The sequence below is a fragment of the Macrobrachium nipponense genome, chromosome 19, assembly GCF_015104395.2.
Source record: "Macrobrachium nipponense isolate FS-2020 chromosome 19, ASM1510439v2, whole genome shotgun sequence".
Classification (NCBI taxonomy): domain Eukaryota; kingdom Metazoa; phylum Arthropoda; class Malacostraca; order Decapoda; family Palaemonidae; genus Macrobrachium; species Macrobrachium nipponense.
In genome coordinates, this window is record NC_061088.1 from 65,439,900 (window position 1) to 65,449,183 (window position 9,284).

At 41.2% G+C, this 9,284-nt stretch overlaps 1 protein-coding gene across 1 annotated transcript in view; it reads right to left on the minus strand.

The window, feature by feature from the left end:
* LOC135217703 (26S proteasome non-ATPase regulatory subunit 12-like) overlaps nt 1-6,948 on the minus strand; it is a 431,722-nt gene extending 424,774 nt beyond the window's left edge. Inside the window, exon 1 of the mRNA XM_064253692.1 lies at nt 6,797-6,948. The gene's annotated coding sequence lies outside the window, so the exon portion shown is untranslated. The remainder of the gene's footprint in view (nt 1-6,796) is intronic.
* Between the last annotated feature and the right edge of the window lie 2,336 nt (nt 6,949-9,284).

Sequence of the window (9,284 nt, forward strand, 5' to 3'; positions counted from 1 at the left end):
ACGAATCTCAGATATTTCCTGGACCTTGGATGAATTGGAATATGGAAGTACGCATCCTGAAGGTCCATGTTTACCATCCAGTCGCCTGGTCGTACCGCTGCCAGTACTGAATCGTTCGTCTCCATCGTAAACTTGGTCTTTTCTACGAACAAGTTTAGCTGGCTTACGTCCAGTACCGGCCTCCAACCTCCTGATGATTTCGGTACTAGAAAACAGACGGTTGTAAAAACCTGGGGATTCGCAATCCAGAACCGGTTCTATTGCCCCTTTTTCCATCATGGTGACGACCTGATGCCCAAAGAGCCTCTCTCTTCTCTAAATCGATGTAGTGAGCCCCTAGGGCTCTCGGAGCTGTAGCGAGAGGTGGTTTCTTGAGAAAGGGGATCTTGTACCCTTCCTTCGCTACCTTTACGGACCAAGGATCCGCTCCTTTGTTTTGCCAGACTTCCCAGAAGTCCAAAAGTCTGGCCCCTACACAAGTCTGGAGGACTTTTGACTCATTGTTTCGTTGAAGTTTTAGTACCATCTTTTGGCTGGAACTCTTTTTCCCTCTAAATGCTGGGGTCGGGAGAAAGTCCTACCCCGAAAGGGCTGCTGTGCTGTCTTCGTATCTTTCGTAGTCTTCTTCATGACCTTAGAAGGTAAATACTTCCTCACAGATGACGTAAGAAGATCTTGGGTAGCCTTCTGAGTGAGGGAGAGAGATATGTCCTTAATGATCTCTTGAGGGAAGAGCTGTCTGACAGGGGAGAGAACATCAACTCCGACTTTTTGTGCGTTCGACACTCCTTTAGCAAGCGAACGAGCATAAGAGATGTCTTTTCTTCAAGACGCCTGCTGTGAATATTGAAGCCAATTCATTAGCTCCATCTCTCAAGGCTTTATCTATACAGGACATGATGCTTCTCGACAACTCGGATACTGACGACTCTTCCATCTCCGAAGTCCGAGCCAGGGCCCCCAACGACCAGTCAAGAAAATTAAATACCTCAAAAGTCCTAAAGATACCTTTGAGTAAATGGTCGAACTCCGAAGAAGTCCACCACACTTTGGCTGAATGCAAAGCATGTCTACGGGAGCTATCCACTATGTTGGAAAAGTCTGGGTGGGAGGAGGCAGGTACTCCCAGGCCAAGACTTTCCCCCGTAGCATACCAAACACCAGACTTCGAAGCCAACTTGGCCGGAGGAAAAACAAAAGAAGTCTTGCCCGACTCTTTCTTCTCCTTCAACCACTCATTTACTCGTTGAAGGGCTTTCTTGGCCGAAATGGACAAAGTCATTTTCAAAAACGACGATTTCTTGGCTTTCTTCGTCTTTGAAAATTGCGACAAAGGCGATGGCGGGCCTGAAGGTTGAAAATCTCTTCAAACAGAGAAAGAAGGCACTCTGTTAGCCTCTTGTAATCCGAAGAAGGCGCTTCCGTCTTGTCCTCTTCCGTACTCTCCGCAAATTCTTCCTCCTGCGAAGAAATATCTTGAAAACCAAGATCCTCATGCAGCTGCTGTTTAGAAAGTGAATGTGGCACTGACTCCCTACAAAACTCCTCTCTTCCTTGTCGAGACAATGTTTTGACTTGCTGCCGCCTGCGTCCTGCGTCCTCCTGAACGTATGCGTCCACGCTGCGTCCATCACTTCTCCTCTTGCGTCCTGCGTCCTGAACTTCGTCCTTCTTACAGGACGCACTGCGTCCTGGATCGCGTTGTACGTCCTGCGTCCTCGGAGGAGGACTTAAACCGGGAGAGACGAGTCCTTACGTCTAACCGAAGGTTGTTCGGGTTCTTCTCCCATGATTGCACAATTACTGCCAATCTCTGCTGCATATCCCGCAGCACCTCCTTCGTCCCCGCCTCCTTACGAGACTCCTGATGATGAGGAGATCGAGGACGCACCGGGCTCACACGAGGCGGCCAGCGAACTTCCAGCCGACGTGAAATCCTCTTCCTTTTGATAGGGATGGACATCTCTTCATCCTCCGATGAAAAAATCTCAGGCTACTCCACCCTTCCTGGTCGAAAGCCCTTTCCTCCGTGAAGAGGACGGACAGGATGACCTCTTGAGAGGACGCGATACCTCCGCGAATCGTCTGCTCCTTCCGAGGCCGAACTATCCGAAGAGTAACGGCACTTCCCAGTATCGCCTTTTCTATGGCGTACTGCAGCAGCCTGGGACGTCTCAACAGGACTGCCTGAAGGGACGCCTGATCGCATGTCACCCTCTCGCCTCCCTTCGACTGTCGACATGCCCTTCTCCCTTGGTCTGGGAGCTTGACAGAGGTCTAGGTCTAGGAGCACGAGAGAGACGATCAGACGCCCCCTCCACAACACTGTCACCAAACACTTCCACTTTGTCCGTTAACCGTTTAATTTGGTCTCCCATGGACGCAAGGGCAGCGAACACTTTCACTATTGTGGATCCGTAGTATCCTCAGATACAGCAACTGGAGCAGGAGAAACCTGGGGAAAAGGTGCTACATCTACATGTGAATGAGCTGGAGAAGACACATGCAAGGAATCATCCAAAGGTTTACTCGAAGATCCCGATCTTTCACTCCTAGATACAGATCTTCTAACCCGATCTTTTCCAATCTCTCCACTACTTCATAAGAGCCTTCCACTCTTTCTCATTCAGACCCTGACATTCATTACACCTATTGTCCCACGTACATACAAAAAACTCACGACACTTCTTACAAATAGTATGTGGATCTACCGATGATTTCGGCAGTCTCACCTTACACCCTTCTTTCACACAAACTCTAAACATACTTCCTGAAATCAGACATACTAGACAAATTCAAACAATTGCGATTGCCACTCTAACTTCCTGAATACGATACCAATATCCAAAAGTCAGATAACGAGCAGGAAATTCCAACAGAGAACCAACAACGATGTTGCGGTTCGGCTGGCAGAGAAAATCTGAGGAAAAACGGGAATAGTTCCAAGTACCAGCGCCACGGGAGCGGGGTGGCCATCACCTGAACTACCAGTGTACTAGCGGTTGCCGCGAGTTTTGAAATTCTGCCAGTGCGTCAAGAGGATAAGCTATATATATACCTGCCAGGTAAGTGTCATGCCATAAAATTGCTGTAATATGTACGTATATATAATACAAATAGATACGCTAATTTCACTTATTTCCCCGGTTTTGTGTAAGTCTTATACCTAGTTTGGAGGGTAAACACATACCAATTGACAACACTGATAAACAATTGAAGAGCGCAAAACGCCGCAAAGAATGCCGTAGTCCCCTTGAATAAGTGCTGGTAAGAGGTGGTTTACAATTGTTGTGATGAAAGTGCCCCAGCGTCTATGGGTACAAGTGGTGTGTTTTAGCCTTTTAGCACAGGAAATGGGAAGTTTGTTGACACAAGCGACTCCGTAAACATCAAGATGGCGTCAATCTTCGAAACATTTTTAGTTGTAAGTAAAAATTTCTAAAGCGTTTTGGCGAGATTTCCACTGCCGTAGCCACCCTTTTCACTACCCTCTGTTTAAATCGTAAAATTTGGCCTTAATTTCTAACTTTGGAGAAAATACTTACTTCGAAAGGAAAGTAGAGGTCTTTAGCTACATTTCTTACCAACAACAAGTCGCGACTGATGCCCATCTCCGGTGTTCAGGACGTGTTATAATGTACTTTTTCGGAGGGTGGCAAGCGTTGAATGTAGGTGGCCTGTTTGGCTGCTGTGATGTTTTACCCTATATATGCTAACATAGGGTAGAATATCACAGCAGGCCAAGCAGGCCACCTACAATCAACGCTAGCCACCCTCCGAAAAAGTACATTATAACGCGTCCTGACACCGGAGATGGGCATCAGTCGCGACTTGTTGTTGGTGAGAAATGTAGCTAAAGACCTCACTCTCCTTTCGAAGTAAGTATTTTCTCCAAAGTTATTAAGAAATTAGGCCAAATTTTACGATTTAAACAGAGGGTAGTGAAAAGGGAGAGAAAGGGAGAGAAAGAGAGAGAAAGGAAGGTGGAGGAACGAAGAAGAAAAGGGATGGCGGTGGAGGGGGTGGGGAGAGGGTAGGTGGAGCTTTATACGCGTGTTCGTATCCATTTCTGCATAATGGAGGTTTTTGTCTCTTGGTACAAGGACAAGTGTCGTTGTTCTTTACGATTAGTGATTCACGATACCCTTATAAATTACGGCATGGAGGGGGTGTAATGCACTATAAGCAAAATCTCGTTCTGTTAAGAGTGTTCGTTACAGAAATAGGTATTGCCCAAAAAACGTGCTTGCACTGTCTCTGAAAACCCATAGTAGTAGACATGCTGCTTAGTTGTCAATCAAGTTTTTATATTCCAAGTATTTTTTACAAGCTAGCTATTGAATAAATTTGTATTTTTCTCAGTCAAAACATATGCCCCTCAATGCTAACTTTCCTCTTTTAACGACTTTCTGGTCATTGCAAATTCGGCCCCATAATTTCTTATGGTGCGAAAACAGACAGAGGCCCATGGACCGAAAACGATTGCGTCACACTACGGCGATAATCCAGCAGTAAAAATTTTTTAAAAAACATCTTCATATATCCAAAAGTAAATAATAAAGATATATATGCACATTACGATTATAACAATTACATGTATAGCTGATAACAATCTGCATGAATAACTGGTAAACTGTTCTGCAATGACAGTTGAGTATAGCAATTATTTACAATAGGTACGAAAGTCAAGATGTCGTGACGTTCATAATACAGAACTTAAAAGAACGTTCTAATTCAGAAAAATAATTACTTAAATTTGATGTTCAGAGTCGAGTTACTTTTTCAATAACGAATATTTTCAAATTAATCATCATAAATATGTAAAATATTGATGTTTTACTACTTATTTAAAAATAGCTAGGAGCACGCTTTCTCGTCATCTTCTACCAAAACAGCTGTTTACTCCTGGCTTGTTTGTTGGGTGAGAAATCGTGTTTCGATTGTTGTGATAAAAGTGCTCTAGCGTCTGTGGGTACAAGTGGTGTGCGGATTTATCACAGGAAATGGAAAGTTTGTTGACACAAGCGACTCCGTAAACATCGAGATGGCGTCAATCTTCGAAACATTTTTAGTTGTAAGTAAAAATTTCTAAAGCGTTTGGTGAAATTTCCCACTGCCGTGGCGCCATTTCAGTACCCCTCTGTTTAAATCTTAAAATTTGGCCTTAATTTCTAACTTTGGAGAAAAGAAAATACTTACTTCGAAAGGAGAGTAGAGGTCTTTAGCTACATTTCTCACCAACAACAAGTCGCGACTGATGCCCATCTCGGGTGTCAGGACGCGTTATAATGTACTTTTTCGGAGGGTGGCTAGCGTTGATTGTAGGTGGCCTGCTTGGCCTGCTGTGATATTTTACCCTAATAACAATCAAATAAGCACTGTGGAGTTTCAGTTGTGATGGCAGTAATTATAAAAACCGGCCGATTAAAAACCAAGTAAGAATGAATTCAAGTTCAAACCATAACCCCGGGAATAACAAGTCTTCATACTTTCAACTAATCATAGGCAACAAAATGTTGTTTTATTGTGCTGATTACAACTGCAATCTTGAGTAAGATCAATAAACGTTACATACATACGCTAACATTGTTCAAATGAGTGCTGGGAAGGCTGGGGAAAGATGGTGGCCGTCACTGATGAGAACCGTCCATGCAAAACGTAGCCGCCATATTGGATTTCAAAACTGCCTTGAAAACATATTTTACGAAGAGCTCACATGCTTATTTTAGTTCGTATGGGGCTTTCATATATCACAATAGTTGACGAAAACTTCAGTCTTTTAAATGGTATGCTTAGAGTTGCAATTGTATTCATGTTTCACCAATTAAATATCGAGTGAATAAAACCCATCCACCGTGATGAGGGTTGGCCTGTCGTGATATTCTACCCTAGTTCAAATGAGTGCTGGAAGGCTGGGAAGATGGTGGTTGTCACTGATCAGAACCTGCGCATCCACACGGTAGCTGCCATGTTGGATTTCAAAACTGCCTTGAAAACATATTTTACAAAGAGCGTCACATGCTTATTATAGTTCGTATGGGGCTTTCATATATCACATTATGTTGACGAAACTTCAATCTTTTGAATGGTATGTTTGGAGTTGTAATTGTATTCTCGTTTCACCATTTAAATATCAAGTGAATAAGACCTGTCCACCGTGATAAGGGTTGGTAGTCGCTGGTGTTTAACCCTAGTACTTACATTGGCGGAGGGATTGGTGGCCCGGGCAGGAGTTACAAGGCCTGTGCGACGAATCTGCGGACTACTGGCCTGTAGGCTGATCAGAGATACTTTAGGGGTAGACCTAGGGTACTTATCCGTGACAGCCTAGACTACGGCAGTTATGGTTTTTCTATGCATATTTACCTACTGAACAAGAATTTTAAGTAATATTTACTCGGACGACTGTAATTAACCCCCAGGGGCCAGTACTAAACACGGCGAAATACACTGGACGCCCCAATCCCTAATGGATTTCGTATCCGAGGTTACGTTCCTTGCAGTCCGTGCGGACTGCTTCTGTAGAAATACCATCTTAGGCTATAGAATACACTATACTAAGGAAATAATGACCTTTTAATTGACTAATTATCATTACACTAGCCTAGGTATTTAGGAGCTACTACGACCTACACTTTAGCTCGTGACCGGCCTAGCCTAAACAACGGCAAGGTTTTTAACCTTTCATAGGAAACTGGTTTAGGCTACTAGTAGCCATGTAAGTCTTAAATCATAATCACCAATGATTAAGATTTTTCAAAAGATTTCTCCAATGATTTAGAAGAAAATAACGTACCTTATTTTGATATGAATCGACTCAAACCACTAGAACGAATGCGAGATGACAACAGCAGTTCGCCGATAAATGTAAACAAAGTCAGCGACATGTGTATCAACCTTCGACTTCATAAGAACTTATTTTCATTATAGTCGTAAAATTTTAACTGATGGTTCTGCAAAAGCATAATGATTTTAATATCTAACTAAAATTACCATATTTATTAACTATTTTCTTATTAATGAGCATTTCTAAAATCGTAGTTAGATTGTAGTCGACAATATGGATTGCGTATAATTCTACTGACATACAAAACTTAGATTGGATATCAGGTTTACACATGCACTTGTGCACATGCCATTAAAACTCGTTTGAGCGGCTCATTTATTATGTATAGTGTGAAAAATAATGATGCTACCCTATCTACTTCATTCATTATATAATTGCCTTTCTGTTCATGTACACAAAGACAACCGTAACATGGGTTCTCATCCAGGGTATAGCCAAGACCACCGAGATAGCTCTCGCTCTCTCTCTCATAAACCATAGCTTTCACCATAAACACCCAAAATACCAATGCTGATACAATAATCACATAAATTTTGCCGATAATACGGAATTTTCGCTCATTATGCAGCCTTCAGCGGTAGAGTAAAGTATAGAATTATTATTAAACGAAGACTTCTTTCTATATAGGCACTGAAGTCAAAAGAGAGAGAGAGAAAATAAACGTATTTCTCTGAGCACTCATAATTGAATATTTAATAAAGAGGGGTTAATATACGATAGAAGAAAAACTAAATGCTTTTAATTCAAGAGCATATCTTCCTTCTAGATACAAAGTTTAGGAACTCTTGTGAGTATCTTCTATCGTTTCGGATAATTGCTTTTTTCTTTTCTTTTTTCTACCTACCAAGAATATAATTTTTTCGAGAAAAATTTACATGCATATTATAGTTCATTCTGTTTTAGCCAATGAAAGCAAAACACCTACTGGAGTAGGTAACTGAAACTTTGCATTCGACCAACAAAAATGTCATAACACATGCTCTCTAATTGAAAAACCAAACAAAACGTCTTGACGATAATTTATGATAATAAATAATAAAACCATCTGCAAAGAAAACTTTTTCTGCCCTCATTTCACACTGTCGGTCAACGTCAGCAGCCAATTAGGGTAGCCTGGCCAATTTCAGTGACTTCCTCTCCTGTTGACCTCCAATATTTCAGAAGGACAGTCGGCTAATTCTTTGGGTTGAACTTGCTCAGTTTCTACCATAACAACATTTTCCATGTGCCTTAACTTCCATAAAATAAATTCCCCTCCAACGACAGGATCCATGACATCGCCATAATCTCCCCGGGAAGTTTGAAGGACATGTCCAAACCATCTCCATCGTTTTTACGTCGTTTTCTATACGGAGCAAATTGCGGACTTTAGAGAAAGAAGCTGGCACTATAATATTTTCAACTGATAAACGATCTGCCAGTTCATGACTGTGCATGACTTGAAATGTATTCTGCTTCACCTTTATATATGTAACAATAAAGGGAAGGATTATACCTACCAGAGACTTTATATGATGATATCTTGCACGGATAAGATCTCTTCCTAATTTTCTGATGTTTTGGAATTCTTGATCTAAAAACTCAGGGTTGACTGTTCGCAAGGCTCGAAAAAACATTGATGAAAACAAACTGAAAGTTTGATATTTATATCATGCCCTGAATAACAGGGCATCATATAAATATAAAAATTTCTTTTTTTTTCTTCTTCTTCATCAATGTTTCTTCGAACCTTGCGAATAGTTAGTTCCAGGTTTTTAGACCAGGAATTCAAAAACAGAAAAATAGAAAGCGATAAGCTACAAAGACCTTCTATGAAAATCGGAAAGAAGAAAAGAAGTGTCTTGAAACACCCTTTGTTTGGCTTAAGAAAAAAACTACCCCCGAAAAGATACATTCAAAGTTCCTTATATGGTTTGTAATTGATTTTACTTAGGTCACACCGGTAAAGAATTAAATACCAGATTAAAACAACACATATATTCAGTAAGAACAAGCCAGACTAATAATGCTCTATATTTGCATCTAATTGAAAAGTCCCACAGAATAAATTGGACGCAAAGCAATGTTATTAATATTTTGGGCACAAAGCTATGTAATATTACGAAGTAATTAAACTAGCTCCAGGAACTTGTTAGAATCCGTTATGATTCGGTTGACCTGGGATAAGAATCTAAATATAACCAAAGGATTATTTTCGTTGACCCTGTAATAAAACATATGTTCCAGGGGGATTTGAAAAACTGAATAAAGAGGCTTACCAATAGCTAAATTTCGACTTTATTCTATTGCCTGTTCTGTGACCTCCCAACATTTTTTGTATTTCCACAGGATTTATATCCACCATACGCAAATTCCCTTGTCTCTGTATAGATTTACTTACTGTGACAATGTCTTGGTAAAAATAAAGAAAAAATTAAAATTTATTTTTTTAAAACAC